The sequence below is a fragment of the Megascapheus bottae genome, chromosome 28 (genome assembly GCF_031878675.1).
Source record: "Megascapheus bottae isolate mThoBot1 chromosome 28, mThoBot2.hap1, whole genome shotgun sequence".
In the NCBI taxonomy this organism is placed as follows: Eukaryota; Metazoa; Chordata; class Mammalia; order Rodentia; family Geomyidae; genus Megascapheus; species Megascapheus bottae.
In genome coordinates, this window is record NC_143536.1 from 4,938,756 (window position 1) to 4,964,386 (window position 25,631).

General features: G+C 52.5%; 1 long non-coding RNA gene across 1 annotated transcript; it reads left to right on the forward strand.

The window, feature by feature from the left end:
- The first annotated feature begins 2,633 nt into the window (after window positions 1–2,633).
- LOC150045036 (uncharacterized) lies at window positions 2,634–16,292 on the forward strand. Its single transcript, XR_016532968.1, has 3 exons — window positions 2,634–2,779; window positions 15,725–15,921; window positions 16,174–16,292. It is a non-coding gene; the product is annotated as an uncharacterized LOC150045036 (long non-coding RNA).
- The last annotated feature ends 9,339 nt before the right edge of the window (window positions 16,293–25,631 follow it).

Sequence of the window (25,631 nt, forward strand, 5' to 3'; positions counted from 1 at the left end):
ACATTCTACAGACCATGGGAAGAGGCCTTGGGATGAATGATTTCTTTTTTTTTTTTTTTGCCAGTCCCGGGCCTTGAACTCAGGGTGTGAGCACTGTCCTTGGGCTTTCTCAAGGCTAGAGCTCTACCACTTGAGCCACAGCACCACTTCCAGCTTTTGTTCTATGTATGGTACCGAGGAGTTGAGCTCGGGTCTTCATGCATGCTAGGCAAGCAGTCTACCACTAGGCCAAACTCCCAGCCCTGATTTCACAGAAACAACGTTCAGATTTCTTGGGGGAGGAAAGAGTCAGAGAGGCTGGGCTTGTGCTCTGCTGTGGTTAACCAAATGGACCCTGCACATGATCACATTGCTGGTGCCATAGTGTTTGAAAACACCTATTTCTGCTCAGCCTCGCCAGCAATGTGTAGTCTTAATCTTTTGAATTTTTGCCCATCAGATGGGGAAAAAAACCCTGATAATCCAGTGGAGTTTTAATTTGCCTTTTCTTCTTTTCGAGGGATGGAGAATCTTCAAAGGCATAAAACCACTGGCGTTCTTCTTTCTATGAACTGTCTGTTCATTGCCTCTCAGCCATCTTTCTTTTGGATGCCTTTCTCTTATCGATTCACTCAATGCAACATCTGCTGACTAACCACAGCAGTGAGGGAAAGTGGACTTAAGAAAGGGAATTGAACCCCAGCAGCCACACAAGGCCCCGCAGAAGTGGGAAGAGCTCAGGCATGGCAGTGGCTTTCCTCTGGGCTCTTTGGTTTAGAGCCCTAGGTGTCACCACAGCCTGTTCTGACAGCATGGTGGAAGGCTGCGGGAAGGAAGTCTCAGTAATCAGCCACTGAAGTGAATACCTGGACACCGTGATGATTCCATGCACAGGAACTGGTCAGGGACTAGAAGTATTAGCTACCAGATCAGGTGCAGACTGAACAACCAGGATCACCTTTGTCTGCCATATCCCTGCCGCCGGGCCATAGCAACAGGTCTTGGGTTCAGTGGGGACATCTTTCAGTCCAGCCCTGGCCTGTCATTCCTCCCTGTGCACCTCTACCCCTGCCCTGGGATTTTCCTGCACAAGGCATGGCAGGGACATAGGCATGGCCCTGCTGTAGGAAGTCCAGAGGTCTGGGAGAGGCAACACCCCATGGAATGGGGAGCAAGGTAACGTAGTAGGTAGAAAGCCATGGTGGATACATGATTCCCATCCCCAGATGCAGATTCTCTGGGAACCTCTGCGAACACAAACACTGTCACTGTCCCAAAGCTATGAGATTCCCCAGGGTCTTCCTCTTGTGCCCCTCTGGGACCTGCTCCTGCCTCGCTGGGTGACATCCCCCAACATGGGCCCCTGGCTCTGTTTCTCAAGGAGCCCAGCTAGGACAGAGAAGAAACTTGTTGTGGCTCAGAGCGAAACTTCTATGCATTATATCTGGGGTACCCTCATCTTGAGAGCAAGGTGGCCTGTGATGGCTCCCGAAAGAAGGCTTAATTCTCACCACATCCCTGCAACCCGTGACTGCCACCATTTTACCAAGAAAGGAGACTTCAGGTGTTTGAGTCGTTATCCAAACTAATAAATGATCTAACTGGGCTTTGAACTGAGTTCCTTCGGTTTTCAAGAGTGATTCAAAGTCACACAAAAAAATAATGGATACGCCTCGGGAAAAGTTTAAGGAAGAAGTCACCTACATTTGTCTAGCTGGCCTGGGATAGTCTCAGTCTCCTGTTTTATAGATGTGTAAAGGAATAAGATATGTATAGCTGTCCATAACGGTTGGGGTTTTCCCCCTCCCCCAGGGCTGCAGGAGGCTGGAGAAGGGATGCAGCCATCGGGCTGATATGGACAGACAGGGGTGATCAAAGACAAAGCCCCATCTCCAACATCAGGGGCCCGAGGGGCTGGGGGGGGTGTTTCTGGGCCATTCTCCTGACTGTGGTAGGGTTATGGCCCCAGAACCCCCCTCCAGTGTCCCCCCAATCCCTTGGTTGGCTCTATTTTAGGCTCCACTTGGGGGGATACCTCGCTTGGCGCTCTCAGAAACCCCCTGAGTCACTGGCCAGCCGGAGGCACAGCTGCGAGGCGAAGAGCCTGTGTCCAGGTGCCGAGTCACAGCAGCCCGGCCCGAGCCTGGGCAGTGCCGCGGGCTCTGGACCGCAGCCTCCGCAGCTGCCCCGACCACCGCGCCCCAGCCCCCGGGAGCCTCCGAGCAGAACGCCGAGGCTCCCAAGATGAACCAGGGGTGCCAAGATCCACGCCCCCCCCCTGCACGTCCTCCCCGACCTCGACTCCCCACGATCACTGGGCCCGGCCCGCCAAAACTGCGGCCACAGAAACCCCGACTTCAGTTCCGGCTGCGCTAAGGCGCGTGGCCGGAGACACAGGCGCCACGGATGGTCGACGCTTCTCTCCATCCGAGGAGGCAACTAGGGCGCCGTAGAGTCAGAGGCTGCTTCTCATTGGCCTGTTTCCGGCCACGTGCCCCTCCTCATCCAATCAGTGGGCAGGAGGTTGGAGCGGGCTGATTGGTCCATTTCCAGCCACGTGCCCCTCCTCATCCAATCAGTGGCCAGGAGGCTGGAGCGGGCTGGTTGGACCGAAGCGTGTCGCGTGTTCAGCCCCTGGTCCGCCGTGGGGTAAAGGTGGTTTTCCAAGGAAGTTGTGGGGGGGGGAACTGCACATGAAAACCACAGACGTTTCCGCCGCCCCTCCCTTTGGGGGCGAATGAGGTTGAGAGAAGTTACCTCCTTGAAGTGGCCCTGCTGCCGCAGGTGGAATCCCGCCCAGGTCAGTGGCCCTCCTCCAGGAAGGCGCCTCGCAGAGTGGCCTCAGCGGGCTGAGGGTGGCGGGGAGTGAGGGAGCCCCCCGGGGCCCGTGGTCACCGCGGGCGAGGGGCGGGGTCTTTGGGCTGCATTGCCCAGGCTCCCTGCCCTGGGCAGCATCGTCAGCGGGGGGCCTGGCAGGAGATCTGAAGGCAGGAGGGGCAGACAACCCAAGGAATTCTTAGCTTCTTCTCTGTCTACCCTCCTGGCCCTTCTACCCATGGGCCTTCTGCTTCCGCCCTTCAATTCCAGCTCTGGTGGCTGTGGCCCTGGCTCTGGTCATAGCTGCTTCCTCTGACCCTGCAGACGGAGGGACAATTGTAGCTTTTTTCTGTAAGTGACATCGCCATTCCCTCTTGGCTCCTGGTTCTCTCCTCCCCCGCCCCTCCCCTCCATCCTTCATATAACCAGTGTTCAGTATTCGCTTTCATGTGTTTGGAATACTTTGAATGGTATCTGTTTTCCCTGTTGGTGTCTGACAGAGGCCAACCTGTTAGAAAAGGCACGCGCGCGCACACACACACACACACACACACACACACACACACACTCACACTCACACACACAGCTCCAGACAGAAGGGCCAGACAGAGAAGAACTCCCAGACCATCCGCTACCAGCTGCACAATCATCTTAGCCACAGCGGAACTTTGGTTTACCCTGGGAAGAATTTTTGCTTTTTGGCAGTTGGTTAGAGAGAAGTCACTTTTTTCTTTCCTGAAGGCCCTGTATTTACTAAAATTCTCCATTCATTAAACACTTTGCTGCTTCTCAACCTGTTTCCCATTGCCCAGAGAGGCACTTGTCTGTGGGAACAAAAAGATGTTGGTTCTAACAAGATCCAGAGGAAAGTGTTGTTGTGAGTGTGTGTGTGTGTGTGTGTGTGTGTGTGTGTGCATACACATGTGTGAGTTTGTATGACTACTCTTAGGTCAAAATTTTGGCTTCTTGGAAGATACGATGGCTTCTGTAATTTTGGATTCTGAGATGCCATGGAAGGGACCTGGGATTACTTTTGCCTCCAGCAGGGTGAGGAAAAAAATCCCCACGCGTGCTGCCATGCCCCCGGTCTGCATGAGTCCACTTATAGCCAGCTTATCATGTACCCCCATGTGTCAACTCCCCAATCCACATAGGTAACAGATCCTAACACAGTGGAGAGCCAAGACCTGGGACTGAATTACCTGCGTTCACATCTCAGCTCTTCCTGGTACTAACTGTGTGAGTGAGCTTAGACTTGTGCCACCCTCGCACATGAGTGTGGTAAGAAAGGCTCCATTGTGCACCTCATTTTCTCAGGTCTCTTCATGCACGATAATAGCAGGGCACTTAGTGGGCTCAGTGAACTCATGTGTGTGCAGCACACGTGTAACTGCCTTGCACAGAGTAAGTGCTTACTTAGCAGTGGTGATGGCTTCATGATTTGGGCTCAACTTCTGTCTTAGGTTAGCTCCCCAGAGCTGCTCTGCTGGGAAAGGACTTTCTAGCAGTGTGAAAAGAATTAGGAGGGAAGGAACAACCCATGCTGGGGTTGTGGTACCTGACCTGGTCCTGCAGGGAGGGCTATGGAGACAGTCACCACACTGTTACGCCCAGCAGGGAGAATGGATGGTGACACCAGCTTGCCTATGAATTATTAGACACAACAGAATTATGTGTCTCCTCTGGTGATGTAACGCCCTGTGAATTCTATCCCAGTTAAACAAAACGAAAATAAAATGTCTGAATCCCTGGATCACAACTGACCATCTTTCCCCAGGATTACGGCAGTGGCCCCCTGGCTGGTTCCTCACCTCTATCTACCCTTGTCCACTGTCAGAGGAGTCAGTCAATGTGCCCACATGTGTTGTGTCATGCCTGTTCTCTAAACTCTCTTATGGCGCCCATCTCGAGACAAGGCCCTTAGCAAGCTTGGTCCTACCCGGCTTGGTATGTGTGTCTCCTGGCTTCCTTTCTCACCTTAATCCCCTTGATTCTCTGGTATTCTCTGCTCAAGCCATATTAGTCTCTCTCTATTCCTCAAATTATGCCTGTTGTATTTTTACCTCTGGATCTTTGCACTTGCTGTTCCTTTTGCCTGGTGTTAAACTCCCCTTAGAGAGTTGCAGCTGGCACTCTTCTGGTATTTGCTCAGCTATTGCTTTCTTGGAGATTCCTTCTCTGGCCACTTACTACATTTGAAATAAGAAACCTTCTACCTGCCCTTCCTCCCTCCCTCCGTGCCCAGGTTAGTTGTGTGTTATCAGCTTAAGGCTGGCATCAGCTACCTGAGAGAAGGGTGGTACTGTGTCTGATCCCCAGTAGATGTTACAATCAATTTGATTGAGTAAATAAATGCTAGCTCTTACCAGAACTTACAAGAAACTTTCTAAGACTTTCATTCTTATTATCTTCTTCTCATGGGTACCTCTTGCAGAAAAAAAAATTAACCTGACACTTCGTTGAGATTCTTTCTTCCCTCTGGCTCATCCCCAAAGGGTGCTGATTTTAGAGACAAGCATCATCCTTGCAGTATAATTAGGAACTTGTTCCAGAAAATTCTTTTTATCTCACTTTGAAGTGAACCCTCTTTTTTGGGGAGGGGGGAAAGACACCAGAACCTATACTGGATTCTTCATGGTAATGAAGTTAGTTTGCCAAAGTTTATGCAGAAGCTAATTTGTGCATTGCTGTCAGCTGGATGGCTTTGAAATTGTCTTTGCTAACCTTATTGAGATCTAACCACTTTACGTTTAGTTTGCAAAACCATTATCTCCCCTGCTGGCATCAGGAGACAGGAAGACTGCTTCAAAATTAAGGTGGAGAACAAAAGAGTGGCATTTTGGGGCTAATGAACCATGTATATAGTGTTGTTTTCTGAATGTATATTTCCTGACCTTTAGTCAGGCTATTCTTTTTTTTTTTTTTTTGGCCCCTTTCTCTTTCTGGCCCCGCTCGCTCGGGCCCCGCTCGCTCCGGCCCGGCTAGGCCCCCTTTCTAGCTCAGGCCCCGCTCGCTCCGGCCTCGCTGGCTCTGGCTCGGCTCGCTCCCGCACGCTCCGGTCCTGCTCGCTCCACCACTCGGTTGGGCTCTGTTCACTTCAGCTCAGCTCGCTTCTTTCGCTCTCTGTCGCCGTCGCAGTCTCGTCTCTGCCACTTCCGGCTTGGTTGTGTATGTGGGATACCGAGGAATCGAACCCGGGTCTTTGTGCATGCTAGGCAAGCACTTTAACCGCTAGGCCAAACTCCCGGGCCCTAGTCAGGCTATTCTTTGTGAATCATTTGAGGAGATATTTATTCACTTATTTATTTTAGCAGTTGTGGGGCTTGAACTCAGGGCCTGGGTGTTGTCCCTGAGCTCTTCAGCTCAAAGCTAGCGCTCTGTATCATTTTGAGCTATAGCGCTACTTCTAGTTTTCTGGTGGTGAGTTGGAGATGAGAGTCTCGTGGACTTTCCTCCTGGGCTGGCTTTGAACCACAGTCCTCAGACCTTGGCCTCCTGAGTAGCTAGGATGACAGGCATAAGTCACTGCTACCCAGCCTGGGGAGAGATTTATTATGAAATAGTTTTCATTGCACAAGTGATACCAGAATATATTTTTAACGTCCTTGTCTCTCCTCCATGTCTCTCAAGTAGCCTGTTATACCTTACATGTTTCCATTTCCAGGAGATTTTTTTTTTTTTTGAGAAGTTCTGAGGTTTAAACTCAAGGCCTTGTGTCTTTTTCTTCTTTTTTCTTTTCCTTTTTGCCAGTCCTGGGCTTGAACTCAGGACCTGAGCACTGTCCTTGGGCTTTCTCAAGGCTAGAGCTCTACCACTTGAGCCTCAGCACCACTTCCAGCTTTTTTCTATGTATGTTGGTACTGAGGAATCGAGCCCGGTCTTTGTGCATGCTAGGCAAGCACTCTACCAGTAGGCCAAACTCCCAGCCCCAAGGCCTTGTATTTGCTAGGTAGGCTCTCTTCCATTTGAGCCATACCTTAAGTTCTTGATCCTATCCATTTTTTCCCATTCACATGGGCACACTTTTTCTGTCTCCCAGGCTGGGCCCTCAGACTGTGATCCTCCTACTTCAGCCTCCCGTGTGGCCCAAATTACAAATGTATTCTTCTGAAAGCAAAGGCATTTAAACAAGTTGAGTCCCATACAGGCCAAGTCTTGTCCCAATTCAAAGAAAGAATCTGACAGAGAGAGTAGAATGGAGCAGAATTCCATGTGGCCTGGAAAAGCTTGGAAAGACAGCGCCAGCGGGAAAGGCATGGGTTGAATTCTTTCCTAGGTGTTTTGTGTTGGCAGGTGTTCTGGCGATTCTCCCTCAGATGGACTTGGGGTCCTGGAGTGGGATAGTCTGGGGAAAGGGTGGGGGGCACAGAGAATGTCAGGCGGGAGCCCATCCTATGCCACTATCAGCAGCCAGAAACAGCACAACAACCAGAAACTGGCCAGAGGACCGAGAAAAGAGGGAGGGGACAGGAAAGGGGGCACCAGAGCTCCAACACTCACCGGCTTCTGAACCCAGTCCCGTTATAAACCCTTTTATTTGTTCAATACAGGGGCGTGGCTACAGGTAGGCCCAAGGCTAGGGTGTCAATCTATGTCTGAATTACCAGAGGAGTGATAACGGACTCTCTTATCCAGGAAGTGGAGGAAAGTGGTAAACATTCCAACCTGGAATAAGACCTTATCTCCAAGGTCTTATTAAATTTTTGGTGCCCAGACAGCTCACACTGAGAGTAGAAACTTGGACCTCTGTCTTGCCTTAACTATGTGATTTTTCCAGAGCCTGGCTCTTATCCTTTTGAGTCCTATTGAGAGAGCCTTGCAGGCTCTTAGCTCTTTCCAGGTCTCACATAGCTCTGCCCCAGAGTTCCCTGCAGCCCTAAAGCAGTGGGGCCAGTAAACTCTGGTGCACATCAGAGAGACAGAAAACCCACCCAGCAGACCCGTCAAGCTGCAGGTTGGTCAGCCGTGGTGACTGCTGGGACATTATTCTTTGGGGCATTGTTTTAACAGATAGAAAAAGAAAGAACATGCTGGGTTTGGTGGTACAAACAAAAACCCATCTCATCCTCCTCCTTCGCCTCAGGAGATCTGACCCCAGCTTTGAAACTGTGATTGCTTAGTCTAAATCTGTTTTTATTTTCTCCTCACTTTTCAGCTCTGTCACCTTTTTTTTTTTCTTTCTTCTTCTTCTTCTTCAAAAAAATAATTTCCAGGCTGACAGAACCTATTTGAATGGAGAGAATAAATGACTTTTCCTACTTTTCAGAGTCTTAATCCCCTGGAGAGAAACATGAAAGCTCTTTACAGAGCGTAGGGGGTGGCTGTTTTTTTTTTTTTTAAATTGATGTTTATATTTAGCATTCCACCACTCTCCCTGCCTTTCACTGCAGCAACTCACCAGGCCACAGTGGGTGCAATGAGGGACTGGGAGGAGGGTGGAAGGTGGTGGGGCAGAGCTGAGGAAAGCCAGTACCACAGAGTCAGGTAACCTGAGCCCTGAGGGTGTGGAAGGTACCAGAAAGTGGGCAGCAGATATCTGAGTTAGCAAAGCCAGCTTGTAAAAAAAACCAGATAGACAAATCAGTACTCCAGTAGATTGATACACTGAATTCATATTTTTGGTCAGTACTGAGGTTTGAACTCGAGTTTATACTTTCTAGGCAAGCACTCCACTGCTTGAACCATGGCCCCCAGTCCTTTTGGCTTTTTTGGATAAAGTGTCCCATTTATACCCAGGGAAATCTGGACTTTGATCCCTCCTGTCTCTGCTCACCACCTCCCCACCACCACACATAGCTGTGAGGATAGGCGTGTACCCAACTTCTTTATTGCTTGAGATGGGTTGGCACCAAGTCTTTGTCCCAGCTTGTCTCGAACTATGATCCTCTCAATCTCTGCTCCTGAATATCTATGATTATAGATGTGATCACCGCACCCTGCTGGATTGAAAGGTTTTAAGGAGGGCAGAGAGGTTGGAATAGAGGTGGAACTCTTTCAGGCATCAGAAACATGTGCTCAGATTGTCACTGAGAACTTGAGTTAGTACTATTGATTCTTATTATATGTTATTTGTGAGATGAGAACATTGTATCTAGCCAAAGTTGCAGTCATGGCTGAGAGCACAGCACAGGGCTAAGAGTCCCAGGCCAGGATTGGCTTCTTCCCCTGGCTCGTGGCCTCCACAGCTTCCCCTTTCCTTGCAGGGTGCATGTTGGGGAGGGTGAAGAACTTTGAAGATTGAAGGTGATTGAAGGGACACTATACAATGTGGTTGTTCCCCGAGTACTGGGAAGGCTGCAGTGGGGGTCTAGAGATCAAGACTAGGTTGAGCAGCGTAGTGAGATCTTGTCTTAAACACACACACACACACACACACATACACACACACACACACACACAAATATATGAAGTGACCCTGTGGCTCAAGGGGTAGGGCAGTAGCCTTGAGCTGAAGAGCTCAGGGATAGCGCCCAGGCCCAGAGTTCAAGTCCCATGACTGACCAAAAAAGTATCTATATCTATGTCTATCTATCTATCTATCTATCTATCTATCTATCTATCTATCTATTTATTTATCTATCTATCTCCTCTGTTAGAATCTGAGAGTAAAGAAAAAGGAGAGGAAGGGAAGGGAAGAGAAGGGAAGGGAAGGGAAGGGAAGGAAGGAAGGAAGGAAGGAAGGAAGGAAGGAAGGAAGGAAGGAAGGAAAGAAGGATGGATGGACGGATGGACAAGGAGAAGAAGGGGAAGAGAGGAGGAGAGGAGGAAGACGGGGAAGAGGAATAGGAGGAGGAGGAAGAGAAGGAGGAGGAGGAGGAGCATCAGTGTTGCCAGGCTGTTCAAGTTCAGCTTCACAGCGAAGGCCACACCTGGTTTGAGGGATGGGGAAATTGCCTATCCCTTGCTGGGCAGGGCTGCAAAACCATGTGGCAGTGCCAAGCCACACTGCCAGGGATGTGGCGGTGGCCGTGGGGTTTGTGTTATCCTGAGTGATCTGAGCCTGCCTCATGCCCAGGTATCTGCTCAGTGGGTCTGGGAGTTCTGAACCCGGGTCTGCTGCTACTGCTTCCTGACTGCCCACCTTCTACACAGAGCAGCAGGTCAACTAAGGAAAAACTTCCTTGAATTTTCAAACTCAGATGCCACTGTGTGTTAGCGTTGTAGGCCGTTAGCTGTCAGGGCAGCCAGGGGCAGAGATCTATTTAAAGACCACGAAGATGCCCTTTGCCTTTGCCATCAAAGCTCTGAGCGGGATGGAGGTCCATCTGAGCTAGAGGCCAAAGGGTCCAGCTGTGCAGCCCGGTCTCCACTCAGCCGCTGACCCGAGGAAGGGATGACCACCGGTAAAGTCTCATTTCCCCTACTACCAAAAGATTCAGGCGGCTGAAATGTGAATGATTCTCTTTATTTCCAGAAAAGTGAGATCGTTCAGACCTGGAATGAGACTGTAGCCATGCTGCTAGTTTTCTGTCCACTCTGCCCAGCAGGGCAAATTCTATTTATGTTGTGCTGGGAGAAGTGGCCTTGGTCCCGCCCTGGGGGACGGGGCTCCTGTTTATTCCCAAGCAGAAAATCACCACCTTCCCACATTCCTCCTCTTCCTCCCCCTCCCCCTCCCCCTCCCCCTCCCCCTCTTCTCCTTCTTCTTCTTCTTCTTCTTCTTCTTCTTCTTCTTCTTCTTCTTCTTCTTCTTCTTCTTCTTCTTCGGTTTGTTATAGGGCTTGGACTCAGAGCCTGGGCACTGTTCCTGAGGCTCTCTACTCCTTGAGCCACAGTGCCACTTCTGGCTTTTTGTGGTGGCTCATTGGAGATAAGAGTCTCACAGACACTTCTGCCTACTGTGGCTTTGAACCTCAGTCCTCAGATCTCAGGCTCCTGCGTAGCTAAGATGACAGACATGAACCCCTAGTTCCTGGCTCCACGTTCCTCTTTATGCAGGAGAGCCCTTGAGTGTAGTTGCTATTACAGGTCTGACGTCAGTGTCCCTTCCATAGGGAAGACACCAACAGTTGTAAAAAGAACGCACATTTTTGGTGAAGAGTGGAACTAATGTATGGACTGAAATCCTGAAGAACCCTTTACTTTTTGCTTTATCTTCTTTTTGAAGAAGGGGAAACACCTTCCTCTGAGCTCTACCCACCCCCCGCCTCTAAAATGAGAAGAGCCAGAGACGAAGAGTGTTAGTGATTCATCAGAAATCAGACAGATTTTTGCTCCTCGTATTTTTAGAAGAAGCTGTCTAGGTACCGGGCGCTATCGAATGAGAGGGATTATATTTGGAAATTCTAATTGCAGCGAGGCTGCCACGGTCGCCACTTTGCTAATGGCTTCTCTCCTCTCTATTCCTTGTGACAGTCTGAAAGCAGATCACTAAAAGCAGAAGGAAAAGGACTCTTTGCATCCTTCCCTGGTGTTTATTTAACTTCGTGCTTTCTCTCCCAGAAGTCAGAGCTCAGTCTTGGACTGTCACTTCACAGTGCCAGGAAATAGGTGGCTTCAAAATTAATAACACTGCAGTGCCTGACTCAGAAACAGGCCAAAGAGGGGGGGGGGTGTGTGCAAAGCAATGCCCTAGGTTATAGAAGCATGCAGGGATTCAGGCATGACTGGATTTAGGCGCCCAAAGAATGGTTGTAAGTGTTGCTGGCAGTCACCTTTACACACACGTTTTACTTGCACATGGACGTGGGTGCATCACGTTCGTAGCAGAGCTGGCTCACCCTTCAAGAGGCTGCCCCCGAGTCCACGGGTGCCCCACTGCTACCTGAGAGATGGTCGCCGGGCCCTCCATGGCCGCGTGGGACGTGGCGAGAGTGGCCTCTTCCTTCCCTAGCTGGCTGAGGAGCTGTCATGTCAGGTTAGGGTTACGTAATGGAGATGTAGAGGAACTTCCCTGGAGGGAGATGTTTCCAGATGTTGGAGCCAGTGCTTGTGTGTGGGGTGGGGGGCACGCGGCTGGGATCACGTGACTTGGCCCAGCCATGCCTGCATCCGGGTCTCTGTGGAGGTAACCTCATTTAGTCTCTTCCTCATTCCTAGCTCTTGCCACTCTGATCTCTCCATTGGCCTGTGGCCTGGCGGGGTCAGGGTCTCACTGTTCTAAGAAGTTTAGGTTTCTGACAGAGAAGCAGTCAGAATGGGACAGTCACAGATTGTTCCGTGTTGGCCCGAGCCGTGATCCCCCCACCCCCAGTCTCCCCTCTTTGAGAGGGGAGGCCACTTGTCCAGCGTCACACGGCCAGCGAGGGAGAAGAGGGCTTCAGGATGGCTCCTGCTCAGCTGTTCTGCCACTTCAGTACAAGAGTGTCCTCAGCCACTAAATGACCACCCAGCCTTCCATCTGCCTCCTCCTGACCCTGGCTGATGCCTGGCAGCTCACACGGATCTGTCTTGGGTCAAGAGGAGGAGTCCAATCTGTTGATTTCCAATGCTGTTCTTTTGGGCTCCTCTACAGCTGTTCAAAGACCTGAGTTCTTCCAGGACCCCCGCCGCCTTCATGTGAATTGCTGATGTAACCCTTGGAGCATCTGACAGTAATCCAGTGGTAGATTTGTTCTAGGCCCTGGGAATTCAGAGCTGCAGGAGACGGTGGCTGGATCCCCTGTTGTGTTAGTTGCCCATGGATGCTGTAACCAACAGCCCTTGCTTTGTGTCTTCATGCATCCCAGCTTATCAACTCACAGCTCTGCGTGAATCTGCACTGAAGGTGGCAGCAGGTGCTGGTGGAGACTGGTTGACTTGCCAGAAGCCAGACCGAGAGGCTGCCCACATCCCTTCAAGACAGCACTGTCCTCTCTGTCCTCTCCCCCTTCTTCTCCCTCCTCTCCCCTCTCTCTTCCCTCTCCCATACTTCCATCACCACTCCCATCTTGGGAGACAGAAGAGCAACAGGAGATAAACTTTAGATCCATACCTCCCCACTTCCTGTGCCACCTTGGGCAAGCCACCTGGCTCTTCTGGTCTGATTTCCTCACGTCTAGTATGGTTTAGCCATGCTTCACGACCTCACCATGCTCTTCCACGTCGTGTGATAACACGTGGAGTCTGGGGAACTGTAAGCACCCGAATAAAAAGAGGGCTCTTATAGTTAGGCTTCTAGGAGGGTCCCAGGGAACTCCGTTCACATTCTTAAGAGGCACAGGGCCCTCTGGCTGGTCGCCCTAGGTGCTGTGGTGAGGAGGAGGTGGTATTTGGGGTGGCAGCAGCCGTTCTTCTACCCATTCCCAGCTTCACCACAGCCCAGGCTCCCAGAGGAAGTGGGAGGGGGTTGGCCCCACAGAACCGGATGGCACCGCCCTCCCTCAGAGAGTCCTGGAGGATTCTTGGCAGAGCTCCAGTTGTGTAGAAGTCTAAGCCCAGAGGCTGGTGGTGGGGCCCGGGGGAGTCTGGTTTTAAGGCGCCTCTTGCAGCAGTGCCTGCGAGGCGAGGCTGGCAGCTGCTGCTGATCCTGTGAAAAGCATTCTCCAGGCAAGCTCAGGGCAGAGGAGGGGGCTGGCCGTGGGTCTCTGTGCATGGGGCAGTGATGCCGCATTCCTAGACAGCAGTCCCCTTGGAGGGGGCCGAAACTGATGCAACCATGCTAGCTCTTTTTTTTTTTTTAATTTTGCTATATAGCCCTTTGTTTTGATAAAGGCTTGGACAGATGCCTAGTATGCAAAAGCAGCAGGAAGCTCGATCATCCTCGTTGAGACCAGGCTGGGGGTGGGGTGTAGGGGAGGTCAACACAGGATCCCCTACCCCTACTTACTCAGACCCCTCTCAGGGGCCTGGTTTGAGAACAGGAGGGTAAAACACATAGGCTCTGGAGTAGGAGACAGACAAGATTTTCATCTGTGTTCCTTGGCTGTGTGCTCTCGAGGGCTTCACTCCTCTCTCCAAGCTTCCAGCATCTCTGCCCCAAGCTGCACCACCGTGCAGTCCTAAAGACTCAGATAGTGGTGGAGTGTGTCACCTGTGCTGGGACTGCAGAGGTGCTGGTCATCCGGGGTTCTTTCTGCTGAGGTTGAATGGTTTGCTCCATTGTGGCAAGGCATTGGAGCAAGACGCTGAGGGACAGACGCCCTCATGGACGGGAGATCATATACACTGGCCCGAATTCCTGGGATTGTTGCTTCCGCGTGGATGTGAGCCTCGACTCCTCATCTGTAAATTGGTGACAATATGAGATACCCCAAAGGACTGTGGAGACCATGCATGGGAAGTTCCTAGGAGAATGTCTGGCAGGGTGTGGTGGCTCACACCTGTAATCCTAGCTACTCAGGAGGCTGAGGTCTGAGGATCAAGGTTCAAAGCCAGCCCAGGCACAAAAGGACCTGAGACGCTTATCTCCAATTAACCTGGGAAGTGGTGCCGTGGCTCAAGGGGTAAAGTCATAGCATTGAGCTCAGGGACAGTATCCAGGCTCAGAGTTTAAGCCCCATAACCAACAACAACAACAACAAAAAGAATGTCTGGCCCAGAACAGGTCCTCAGTAGCTACTACCATGATTGTCACCACCACCGATCACCATCACCACTACTAGCAACCTCGGCATCGTCAACCTCCAGTGCTCTCTACGATTCTGGATTCTGACCTGTCAAGTCCTAATCTCTTTTTTGGGGGGCAGGGGAGGCCGTCTCCAGAAAGTTTTCTTTCTGTTATTATAAAGGTGATATACAGAGGGGTCACCGTGATGTAAGTCAGGGAAAGAATACATTTCCTTTTGGGCAGTGTCACCCCTTCCCTCGCTCTCTCCCAGTCTCACCCTCCCATCTCCACCCACAAGTGAGTCCTGGTTCTTAAGGAGAGTGCTAGGGACAGTGGCTCCCTCTTGGCCAGCTGGATGAGACTGTTCCCAGAACAGAGGCTGCCTCTTTTTCTAGAGAAGTTCCGAGCAGACATGATTTCTTTCTCTGCCTGAAGGCTCCCCCTTTGTCAGCTGGAACAGGGCCCTGGAGACCTGGAATGGCTGGTACCAGGGGGCCCAGGGAGCGGGGGGGGGGGCATCCCCACTCCTCTGCATTTCTCCACTTTGTGAGTTTATTCTGTGACATGATTAGAGACGTGGCCTCGGGATGCCAGCAATGGGTGTCCAGAGATGGCCGCGGCTCCCTTGTCTAATTTAGAACTCCCTGAATTTCCCAGCTTTCTCCCACCCAGAGCACATGCTCAAGCTGGGCTCCCTCATGGCTGGCTGTTAGTCAGTTCCTTTCCCTCTCTTGTGGGCCAGGTTGTCGACTGTGAATCGCAGAGCCACATGCCTCTTAGCCCTCTTTCTCCCAGGCTTGGGAAAGTGAGGCAGACAGATGCATTCCCACTGGCTGGGTGTGGAGACGTGGCTTTTCCTACTTGTGTGGGATCTGAACCAGAGGTGCTGTCAAGTGATTAGTGAACAAAGCCATCCTACCCCCCCACCCCATCCCAATTTCTGCTCCCTGAGTTCCAAGGAGCCTGAGATGGCCCATCAGAAACTGATGGCCATGTAGGTGAACCTGGGCAAGCCGGGCTACACTCAGAAAGCAAGGAGCAGAGAAACCGTGGCAGGTGTGTGTGTGTGTGTGTGTGTGTGCGTGTGTGTGTGTGTGTGTAACCTGTCACACTCAGACCAAACTGTCCCAAGCAGTGGAGCAGGATTACAGCAGGTGGGTGACCAAGCTGATGGTTGCTTGGCTGTGTCAGGCTGAGCAGTCACAGCCCCCAACCTTCTGCCCTCCCCGCCTCTGCCCTAACCATCCAATAACTTAACTTCCCTGCCTCCCAGGTTCTCCTATGGTCCCTCCTCCCACACCATGGCGCTGTCCAAGGTGCTGACCGACAATCGCGATTGTCATTTGGCTCTGGCCGGGCCTCCCACCTCCCTTCCTCCAGGCACTGCAAATATAAATCGCAGGGGGGAGGTGGCTCCGCTCCCCTGCGCCGAGAGCCACAGCCCCTCCCTGGATCTCACAGCGCTTTGCAGTAGTGGCGACAGCCCAATCGCACGCTGGGGAAGCGATTGATTCTTGATTCGTCTGCTGCTTGGAGTTGCCTACGCTGACGGGAGAGAGCGGAGCAGAGAGGGGGCAGAGACAGAGAAAGAGTCAAAGAGCAAAGCCTTCATGTGGAAGACAGCCTGGGAGAACTGTCTGCCTGTCCACTGACTGACGGTACTGCATGCTTTGGGGAGGAGGGAGACAGACAGACAGACAGAGAGAGAGAGAGATAGAGAGACAGAGAGACAGAGACAGAGAGACAGAGAGGGGGGAGAGAGGGAGAGAGAGAGAAAGAGAGGAGAGAAAGAGAGAGAGAGTGTGTGTGTGTGTGTGTGTGTGTGTGTGTGTGTGTGTGTGGCATGCACGCTGATGCTTTGATTTTATTTTGGGATGAGTAGGAGAGTCAAATGAACAATTTTCTTTCAGGCACCTCCGCCAAGCTTTCCAACCAAGTCACCGGAACTTGGCGTCTCCCCACCGGGCGGCAGGGAAGGGAGGAGTTGGCGAGTGTCGGGCTCCCTGCGTCTCCCGCAGTCCTCCAGTGCTGCGGTAAGTACTGCCTCCTGGGTCCTGCAAATGGACGGGGCTCCTGGAAGCCCAGTGGCTTCCATGAGGACCCCAGCTGGCTGGCCGGGGACAGGGGTCTGGGAGGGTGGGGAGGAGGAGCACTACGACAGAAAGACCCCCGTGTTTCCTCACCTTCTGCAGCATCTTGTCGCCAAAGTGGCACCCCAGAGCTAAATGAGATTCCTCCGGCTCAGTGTCCCGGAAGGAGGGGGGAGAAAATGCGCTCAGGTTTTCGGGGTGGTGTGATCAAAGCAGTGACTTCTGCCTACTGTACTCTCTTCCTGCAGCAGAGGTGCTGAGAGTGAACTGGAGATCTCCTTAGTGGTTTAATCCTGTGTGGGGCTGCCAGCCTGGCTGGCCTCTTCTGGGTGCTCTGAGGCAGTGGGTGGGCCCCCGAGATGGGGAAGTGTAACCCTCACTAGGGACACTGGCTGGGGCTTGTGGGGTCCTGCCTGAGCTTGTACCCCTTTCTCTCCCCACCCTCCTTTCCAGGGACAGTTTGGTGGTTTGACTGAGGTGGGATTTGCAAGCTTGGGTTGTTGTAGCTTTTCTGAGAAAAGGACTCAGAATCACAAAGTGGGGCTGTGTTTTGTGTGGCGTGAATGGTCAGGTAGGCCCCGAGGGAAGGGTGGTGCCGGCTGGATTTGCACAGGTGGAATCACCTGTGCTGTGAGCCAGACACAGGCTGCTTCATGTGCTGGCCCTGTGGGCTCCCCTGTGCCCACTCCACTGTGCTCGCCCCACTGGGGACTGTGGCTTGTTCAGATTTAGTAGAAGCATTTTAGCCTGCAGCCCTGGCTGTGTGTCCAAGCTGCCTGTATCCTGCACAGTTTTCTTTTCCTGAGCTCAGCATGGGATAAGCTGGCTCCAACCTGTTAGTGAACAGGAGACTGTAGCTCCTTACAGCAGCCTGCAAGCTCTCGTTTAACTTGAAAATGCCTTTGCTGATGATCTGTGACCTCTTAGAGGGGGTTTCCCCCTGCTCTCTGTTTTAGTTACAGCTGCCTTTTCTAAATAGCCTTATTGCTGTCATCACAGGGAGCCCTTGAGCCTTTTGTACCCCAGTCATTTCTTCTGTGGGTCATCGCACAGACAGGTGCAAGTAATGAAACCTTGGCTCCAGGGACTGCAGTGGCTCGCATGCGGGTGCATCTACTCAGCCACCTGCTCCCGCCCCACGTGCAGAGACATGTAAACCCCAGGGCACAGCTGCCCGGATGGACGCGGGGCCTGCGGCAAGCGGCCAGTGCTTAGTGCCCAAGTTCCGCTCTTCTAGTCCTTGGGGTCTCATCCTGGCTCCTCTTGCTGCATGACCTTGAGGATGAGGCCGCCTCAGTTTCCTCTCAGAAAGCCTGGGTAGTGAAAGGTGAGGTGAAAGAACTTTGGTTGAAATAATGAGCCACAGATCTGACTGGAGTGACACTTAAAGTATTAGACTTTGTTCCAAGTTCATTAGACTTCTGGGCCCTGCAGCTGGGGCGGAGGCGGGGGTAGTCAGGGAAATTTGGGGCTCCCTGCTGAGCACGCCCTGAGTGGCCTTCCCTTCCTAGGGAGACTGAGAGCCAGGCAGCCATCCTCCCTCCTCCCTCCTCCATCCTTCCTCCTCCCTCCTCTCCAGCCCAAGTGCTGCATTGTGGTGCACCAGGGAGGGGGAGACAGCCTTCTGGAAAGAGCCGTGCCTGGATGTGGACCAGGAAATCGTAGCTCCAGCTTTGCCTTTTCTTTTGGGGCTCAGTTTTCCCATCAGTGCAGCAAGGCAGTGGGTCTAGGCGACCCTTCCAGAGATCCCATGACTCTGCTCTGCGTGTGTGGGTGCATGTGTGCATGCATGAGCAAGTGTGTGTGTGTGTGTGTGTGTGTGTGTGTGTGTGCCCACACCTCTAAGGAGAGTCAGTACTTTGTGGTTCTAACTTCTGTCAGAGAGGGAAAGCAACTTTACTAGGACTGCACAGCGAGTGATAGCACAGCAGTGCTTGAGGACAGAGGCGCCGTCCCCTGACTCTGTCCCTCACAGCCCCAGCTTTGGCTGCCCCAGCGGCAGTGGGTTGCAGGCAGCACTCTAGATCACCCTCACAGCCCAGAACAGAGGGTGCAAGAGCCGAGAGTCCACGTCCCCTGGTGGTGGGTGTGAAGGTACCCCTTCTTCTTGGTGGGGAGGTCTTTATTGGATGGGGGTATTCCTCTTAACCCTTGCATCTCAGTGTGGCTCGGGGAGCATTTGTGCTTTCTATTAAAGACACCACAGCACAGGAGACCCATCTTCTGCTCTGTGTCCCTGTGAAGAGGGGAACCGGCCATAAATGCAGACATGTTGGTAGCTGACGAGAGAGGGCTGCATGGTTTATTTTTGTTAAGAGAGCTGTGGCTGAACCCAAGATAAAAATAAACCTGGGACCCAGTACTGGTGGGCTGGAGCCGACGAAGCTAAATTATTCAGCCTCTTCCCAGGATAGAGAACTGCCTGGGTGTGCAGGGGGGTGGGGTGGAGGGCACTGCAGAAATGGCCACTTCCATCCTGTCCCCACTCTGGTGCAACTCCAGGGGCTGCAGAGTGGGACCTTGGGAGCAGCCACACCTGAGTCTCCGTTCTGACTTCAGTGCTTCCTTGCTCTGTGACTTTAGGCAAATCCTTTGACATCTCTGAGCCTCGGTTTCTTCCATTATATGTGTTCAGGGGGCATGGAGTAATGGTTAAGACCAGCCCGTGGAGATAGCTCTGGCGTGTAGCACTTTCTAGTCTCCACGCCTCAATCTCCCCATCTGCAGAATGGGAGCTATAACAGCTTTCTGGGAAGATCATAGTTGACGCAGTCAGAGTGCTTGGCTTGAGGCTGGTAAGGATGAGCGACCCGCAAATGCATCCCCTTCAGAGCGACATTGCTCAGGGTAAAGTTGCCCTGCTCAGTGCAGGCTGATACTTGGTGGGCCCCTGGGCTGGCTGTGCAGCTCTGAGACCTTGGAACGAGAGGAAGTGGGACCAGGCACTTCCTGTCCCACTTTAGTCTAGCCATGTCCTGGAGCAGTGACTGGGGACCCCTGGCTCTTGGTTTCCCCGTTCCCTTCCCCCTTGGGCTTGTGAAGCTCTGAGAGGGCAGCAGGGCAGCCCTGGGAGTGGTGGGCAGACCCTAGAGAGGGTTGTTAGGAGAAGAGCCGCCTGCTGGTCTCCCTCTGAGTCCCAGGGCCTCTGCTGACTCATCCCAGGGTGGGGCGTTGCTCCAGGAGGCCCTGGAGGGCTTTCCCGCTGGAGCCGTGCCTTCTGGGGGTCCCAGGTGCTGCACCATGCAATAATTAAGGCTGTGCGCCTCCATTTGGGGGTCAAGGGTGGCCCATAAACAGGTGTTCAGCACTGACTTGCTAAATGACTGCATGAGTGGTGAAGTATTAATCAATTGATGGACTAATGGATGGTCCATCCGTGGAGGCGCTTCTAGCCCCTGGTCCAGCCAAAGGCCTGCTTGCAGTAGGTGCTTCTTTAGTACCTGTTGATTACGATGGGTCATTGGAATGGGGTTTGGAGGGACTTGCACTGCTCTCTCCTTTTGCCAGAGCACTCACTGCTGTGGGGCCCATGTCACAGATCTGCCCAGTGCCTGCAGCACGCCTGGCACCGTAACAGTCGTGAGAAATCAGCATGGCAAGGGCAGGGCCCCTTTGGGGTCAGGGCCAAAGCAGGTGGCTACTGATGCAGCATGGTTTTGGGGGGGCTCAGAGGCTTCCTAATCTGTCTCAAACAGGCACTTCATGAGAATGGATATTCATGAAAGGGTCTGGGCTGAAGTCTGAAGCTTTGTGGTGCCTGGCATGTCCAGATTTAGTTATGCTCACTCTAGTGAGAAGGCACAGAACAGGGGTGGAGTACCCCAGCTGCCTTCTGCAGAGAGGAGGTACTGAGGCTGCTGGCCCCCCAAGTTTCATGGGGTGAGCCCCCCTGCTCCCCCTGGAGCCTGCTTATCCTGGACCAGACAGCTCACATCACCCCTGCCTCTCACAGTCACTAGGGAACTCACTGGAAGGCAAGTCTGTGAGGCTAGGCAGCATCACCTCCCACTGGGCCACCTGGCCACCTCCCTTTGTGCCCAGTATCACAGCAGCACGACAGGGCCTAGCAGGTGGCCCAGGTCCCACAGGGCTGAGTCCTTCCAGGTGGGACCCTGGCCGGTCCTCAGAGGGGCAGAGCAGCCATCAGACACCCGTTTGCTGGTCAGGATGTGGGGTTTACAGGTTCTGCTCCCAAGCAGGCCAGGGGTGGCCGCTGTGCCAAGGCACGGGGCTGCTGGGTGCAGTGTCATCCGTTTCCTCGAGGTAATTGTCTCGCTGTCATTAGTTTTAATGATATCATCCCCGCTTAAATCTCATTGTAATGAATCCCCAGTCGACTTCTGGGGCAAGGAGCTGGGGCTCTGCCCCCCACCCCGCCTCAGCCAGTCAAGGAGAAGAGGCCATGTTGACAGCGACACCCTGGCTGTGCCCACTCAGGCAGGGCTTATTTAGAAAGCTCTCCCCCTCCCTCAGCACCCGTCTTCCAGCTGCCTTCTGCCCTTCGCTTCTGTTCCTTCCTTCCTTCCTTCCCAGCAGAGACTTGTGAATGGAGCCGCTTTGAGCAGAGCCTTACGTAAGCCGCAGCCTTAGCCGCCCGCAGGAGATGAGTGCTTGAAGCTGACTGGGAGGCTTTTCAGGCGGGTGCTGCCAAGAAGCGCCCCAAGATCCCTTTCCCATCGTGTCCCACCTGCCCTCTGTCTCTCCTTTCTCCAGCCCTCTCCCATGCTGCACCCCTCTGCTCCCCACACTTGGCCCAAGCCTCTTGGGTGCAGATGTAGAAATGAGCTGTCTGTCCAATTCTTCCTCTCCTCCTGCTCTCCCTCCTTCCCTTCTCCTCTCCCCCTTCTCTCCCGTTCTCCCTTTCTCTCCTCCCTGTCTTTTTTCTTTCGTGGTGCTGGGGATGGAACCCAGGGCTTTGTGTGTTCCAGGCAAGCGCTTTTGTGTCAGGGTTAGGGTCTCCCCGTGAAGCTCACTCCGTGACCCAGGCTGATCTGTGCTTAGCCACCCTGGAATGCTGGGAAGACGGATGCGTGCCACCCCAGCGGGCTCCGCAGCACAGGTGGGTGGCCACTCCACCCAGCCTTCTGCCAGAGGGATGCATGGGGGACTTCCATGGTGACGCCAGCATCTGGAAAATAGGGAGGGGCTGAACCTGGGCTGGAGGCGTAGCTCAAGGGGTAGAGCCTGAAGCTCTAAGTTCAAACCCAGTACCGCTGAGAAGGGGAGAACGATGCTGTGGGTGAACTTTCCTATGTGTGGGAGACGCATTGCGGGGAGGGGGGTCGAAGTGCTCTGGAAACACGGAGCTCGGTGACCTATTGAGTGTGTGGCAGGACCCACTCTGGGGGCAGAAATCCAAGTAGCTGGCCCGGTGACCTGGATCAATTAAAGCTGCAGCCCCTTCCTCAGGACCAGGCCTCCCTTCCTGTGCTCCCTTCCTGTGCTCCCTACCCCCGCCCTTGTGTGGGCCCCTCCCCGCCCTAGCACCTGGCGCTTGTGCACAGTCCACTCAGCTGTCCGCCTCACTTGCCATCTCATCTCCCCCAGGACACACGGGACGGGATCACCTCCCGCACTGACTGCCGTCTCCCCAGAACCCTGCACGCACACGGCCTGGCGCACAGTAGGGACTCCGGAGCTATTTGTTAAGTGACGTGGGCACCATCCCCAGCTGCTCTCACTCACGGATGGGACAGGGCAGGTGGGGCCTTAGGGACTGGGGTGGTGGAGAAGAGAGGGGAGGCCTTCCATAAAGCCAGCTCTGCAGCTGATCGATGATAAACCACATTGAGTCTTTGTCAATACCAGCATGGCCAGGGCTGGCTGTAGTGGGCGGGGGAGCAGAGAACTTACCTAATGTTCAATAAGACCTGCACTGCAGGCCATGAGGCGGGCTGCCTATAGAGGAATGGGCAGCTGGCACTCTGGATTAGGTTCTCCTAAGTGCAGGATTCTTTTTCAACAGAGAAACAAGAGAAGGAAAGTGCAGAAAGCCCTTAGCCTCCCCTGTCCCCTCTGCCCTGGTCCTGTTTGCTATAGCGTCTGGTGGATTCTGAACACTGTCTCCCAGAGCGAGATTTAGGACAAGACTATGCTGCCAACAGAGGCAAATTGAGGCAGGAATCTGGTCTCTGGGTTCTGGTGTCTGATGCTGCATAAAGTGCTGGATTTGGGGGTGTGATTCTAGGCTGACATTTCATAGAAATGCAGCCTGGGTGGGGGGCTGCGTCCAGCCTCGTGGAAGCTCAGAACTGCAGGGCAGACAGCTACCTGCAAAGCCTCGACTGAGTCAGTACTGAGAGCCCCACTGTGTTCTGGAGGCTGCACCGGGGCCTGGCTGGGGCTGAGCCGCCTGCAGCCACCCTGGGCTTACCCTCCGCTGGTGGCAGACCTTTTGCTTCTGAGCATGTTGTGCAGATAGCAGAGATGGAAATGGCTCTTACAAACGCACTTGCTGCTTCACCTTCTTATCAGGCTGCAGGAAGGCGCCTGCTGGATTCCACCAAGTGTGTACTGAGTCTCTAAATCACCCGAGCAGTTCCTCCTGCTTTATCTCTAGGGGCCCTCAGTTTCTCACAGGACAAGTTGGCCCAGATGGGAGCCCCGACCTCAGGCACTTCCTCAGAATTCCTCTGTACAGTCAGTTCTGTCATCTGCCCTACTTCCTCCACATGCCAAAGCAAACCTCCCAACAAGCACCTGTCCAGACACTCACCCCATGTCCAGACACTCACCCCATGCCCAGAGCCAAGGACGCAAGCTAGAGCATGGCATTGAGAGAGCCCTGCTGATATGCCTATGCTAGAAATACCAGGGAATCTCAACATTACATACTTATTTACAACATACACATATTAGTATTAGTATAGTTACAGTGCACAGTACTATAGATATTTGCTCATATATACTAGGATTAGTTACATACAATGTATGTTTTATATTTTTCACGATGTTTCTATCTAGTATGTGGTGCATGCCTGTTATATATAATGTATATGAATGTTGTATGTAGTACATACTATACATTGTATATTATAGAACACATACTTTTATTATATACTATGTATTTTATATGTTCCATATATTAATATATAGCAATATGACATATTAATATTTGACATTTCATATGATTAATTATATATCATATAATAAGATACGTTTTATACTTTATGAATTATATAACATAATATGCAGTAACATTTTGTATAATATGTCTGTGTACACATGTGTGTAAGAGATAGGATCAGTACTTACTTTGGACAGACTCTGAGCCATCCCTCCAGGGAAATACAGGGTTGGGTTCCTGTCAGCTTCTGCTTACGGCATGTTCATCTCCTGGGCAGTTCAGAGCCTGGCTGGGTGTGTTCCTTCCTACTGAAAGACCCTTAGTGAAGAGCGTCAGTCTCACTAGCGTCGAACTCATGGCCAACAGCGCCAAGGCTCATGACCCAACCAGGCTCATCTGCCACATGGTTTTCTCCCCCAGGCAAGCACAGTCGCAGCCCTCTTGTGCTCAGGAACACTAGACTGTGCTGTTCTCGGGGCATACGCAGCGAGATCATCATCATTCCAAAATAACAAAACCCCCCACAAGGATGCAGAAACAGTGGCAGTGAACAGACCTGGGCAGGAAGCTAGTCTCCAGAGCGGGAACTCGCGCGTGGAGGTCAGGTGGGGGTGAGGCTCAGGTGTTGGCTGGAAACTTGGATTTCTTTTCTCCTGTGAGTGACCACCAGAGCACCCCGTGGGTATTGATTTAGGGATTATGAACAAGTCCGAGTTAGCTGGCAGGCATGACGGGGGCTCCCTGGCCTGTAGAGTATCCATGTCAGGACCACAGGATTGGCTACCTGGGTTCAAAGTCCTGAGACACCTGTCTGCAGATCCTCCTGCAGGGAGACATGTGGGAATCCCAGGCAGTACCGGATATCCTGGTGGGGCGCTCTGGGGGTGGGCCTGGCCGGCAGGCCAAGGACTTATCGTTCCTTTCATTTCCTTGTTCCCTTCTCCAGCCTGGTGCTGGGAGGAGCAGAGGAGGCGGCGGGTCTTCACCAGTGTTATTCATGGGAGCAGAGGGAAACTCTGCTCTCTCTGAGCGGCTTGGATTTCTGAGACTCCATCATCCTGGGGGCCAGCCCAGCTGGACCCTGAGCAGCTGGAAGTTCACTTCCTGTAGTCCGGGGCTCTGGGTTCCCATGTTATGGAGGGAAGTGGGGTGGGGAAGAGCTGAGCTGTGGGTAGTTGTGGCTGGGGAGTGTGTGTGATAAATATGTGTGCTTGTGTGGAGATGGGTGAGAATATGTGTGCCTGTGTTCATGTGTGGGTGCATGCTTGAAGAAAATTTGCATATATATGTACATGTGTGCATACACATGCATGTGCCCGTATGTGGAAGGGGTACTTGGGGAGATTGTACCTGCCACTTAGCATGTCCCACATTAGTAAAAGCTAAAGCTTTTCTAGAAACACCCCCCCCCGCCATCTGTCATCTCCTCCAGAGTCTGTTTTAAAGAGGAAAGAAATTAGTCTTTGTTTTTAATTAATTCCAGCTCTCATCCCGACTTCTAATATCCCACCTCATTTGTCTTATTAAGTACTTAGTTTTGCTTTTAATTAGTGTTGTTTATTGTCGCTGAATTTTAATCATCAGTGTAAGGTCTCAGCAGGCCTTGGTGAGGGTGCTTTAGAAATGTCCCCTGTTCCCCAAGGAGCTTGGTGGCAGGCCCTCTGAGGTTCGGAGGGAGTTTCAGGAGGAGTTAGAGTCAAATGTAGTCTCTAGGCCCTGCCAATTCTGGTTGCCTTTGAGACTCCTGTTTGCTATAGGGTGGCATGGTCTCACCTTCAAGACACACGGCTATCACTTCTGAGAGAACTTGGAAGAGTTACAAGAGCACGAATTCAAGTCAAATTTTGACTTGAGCGGGGATAGGGGGGTGGGGTGGGGAAGGAACATAGGCTCGTGACAGCCAACACAGCTAGCAAAGATCCAGGCTCTGCTGGGTCCAGCCTTCCGACAGCACTGACAGGGGTCAGCCTTTCTCACTCTGGCTCTGCTTTGATCTTGGACTTTTATCTGCACTGTGGAGAAAAAGATTACAGTGGTTTGTTTTACCAGCTTAGTGGTTCCATGGGGGAGGGGATGGGGGAAGACTGCATTTTTCCACATACTTCTAGCCACAGTCTCAGAATAAGATTTTATTGGCCAGGATCAGGTCACGTACCCCTCTGTGCACCAATCACAGCAGACCAAGGGATATGAGTAATCACTAATTTGCTGA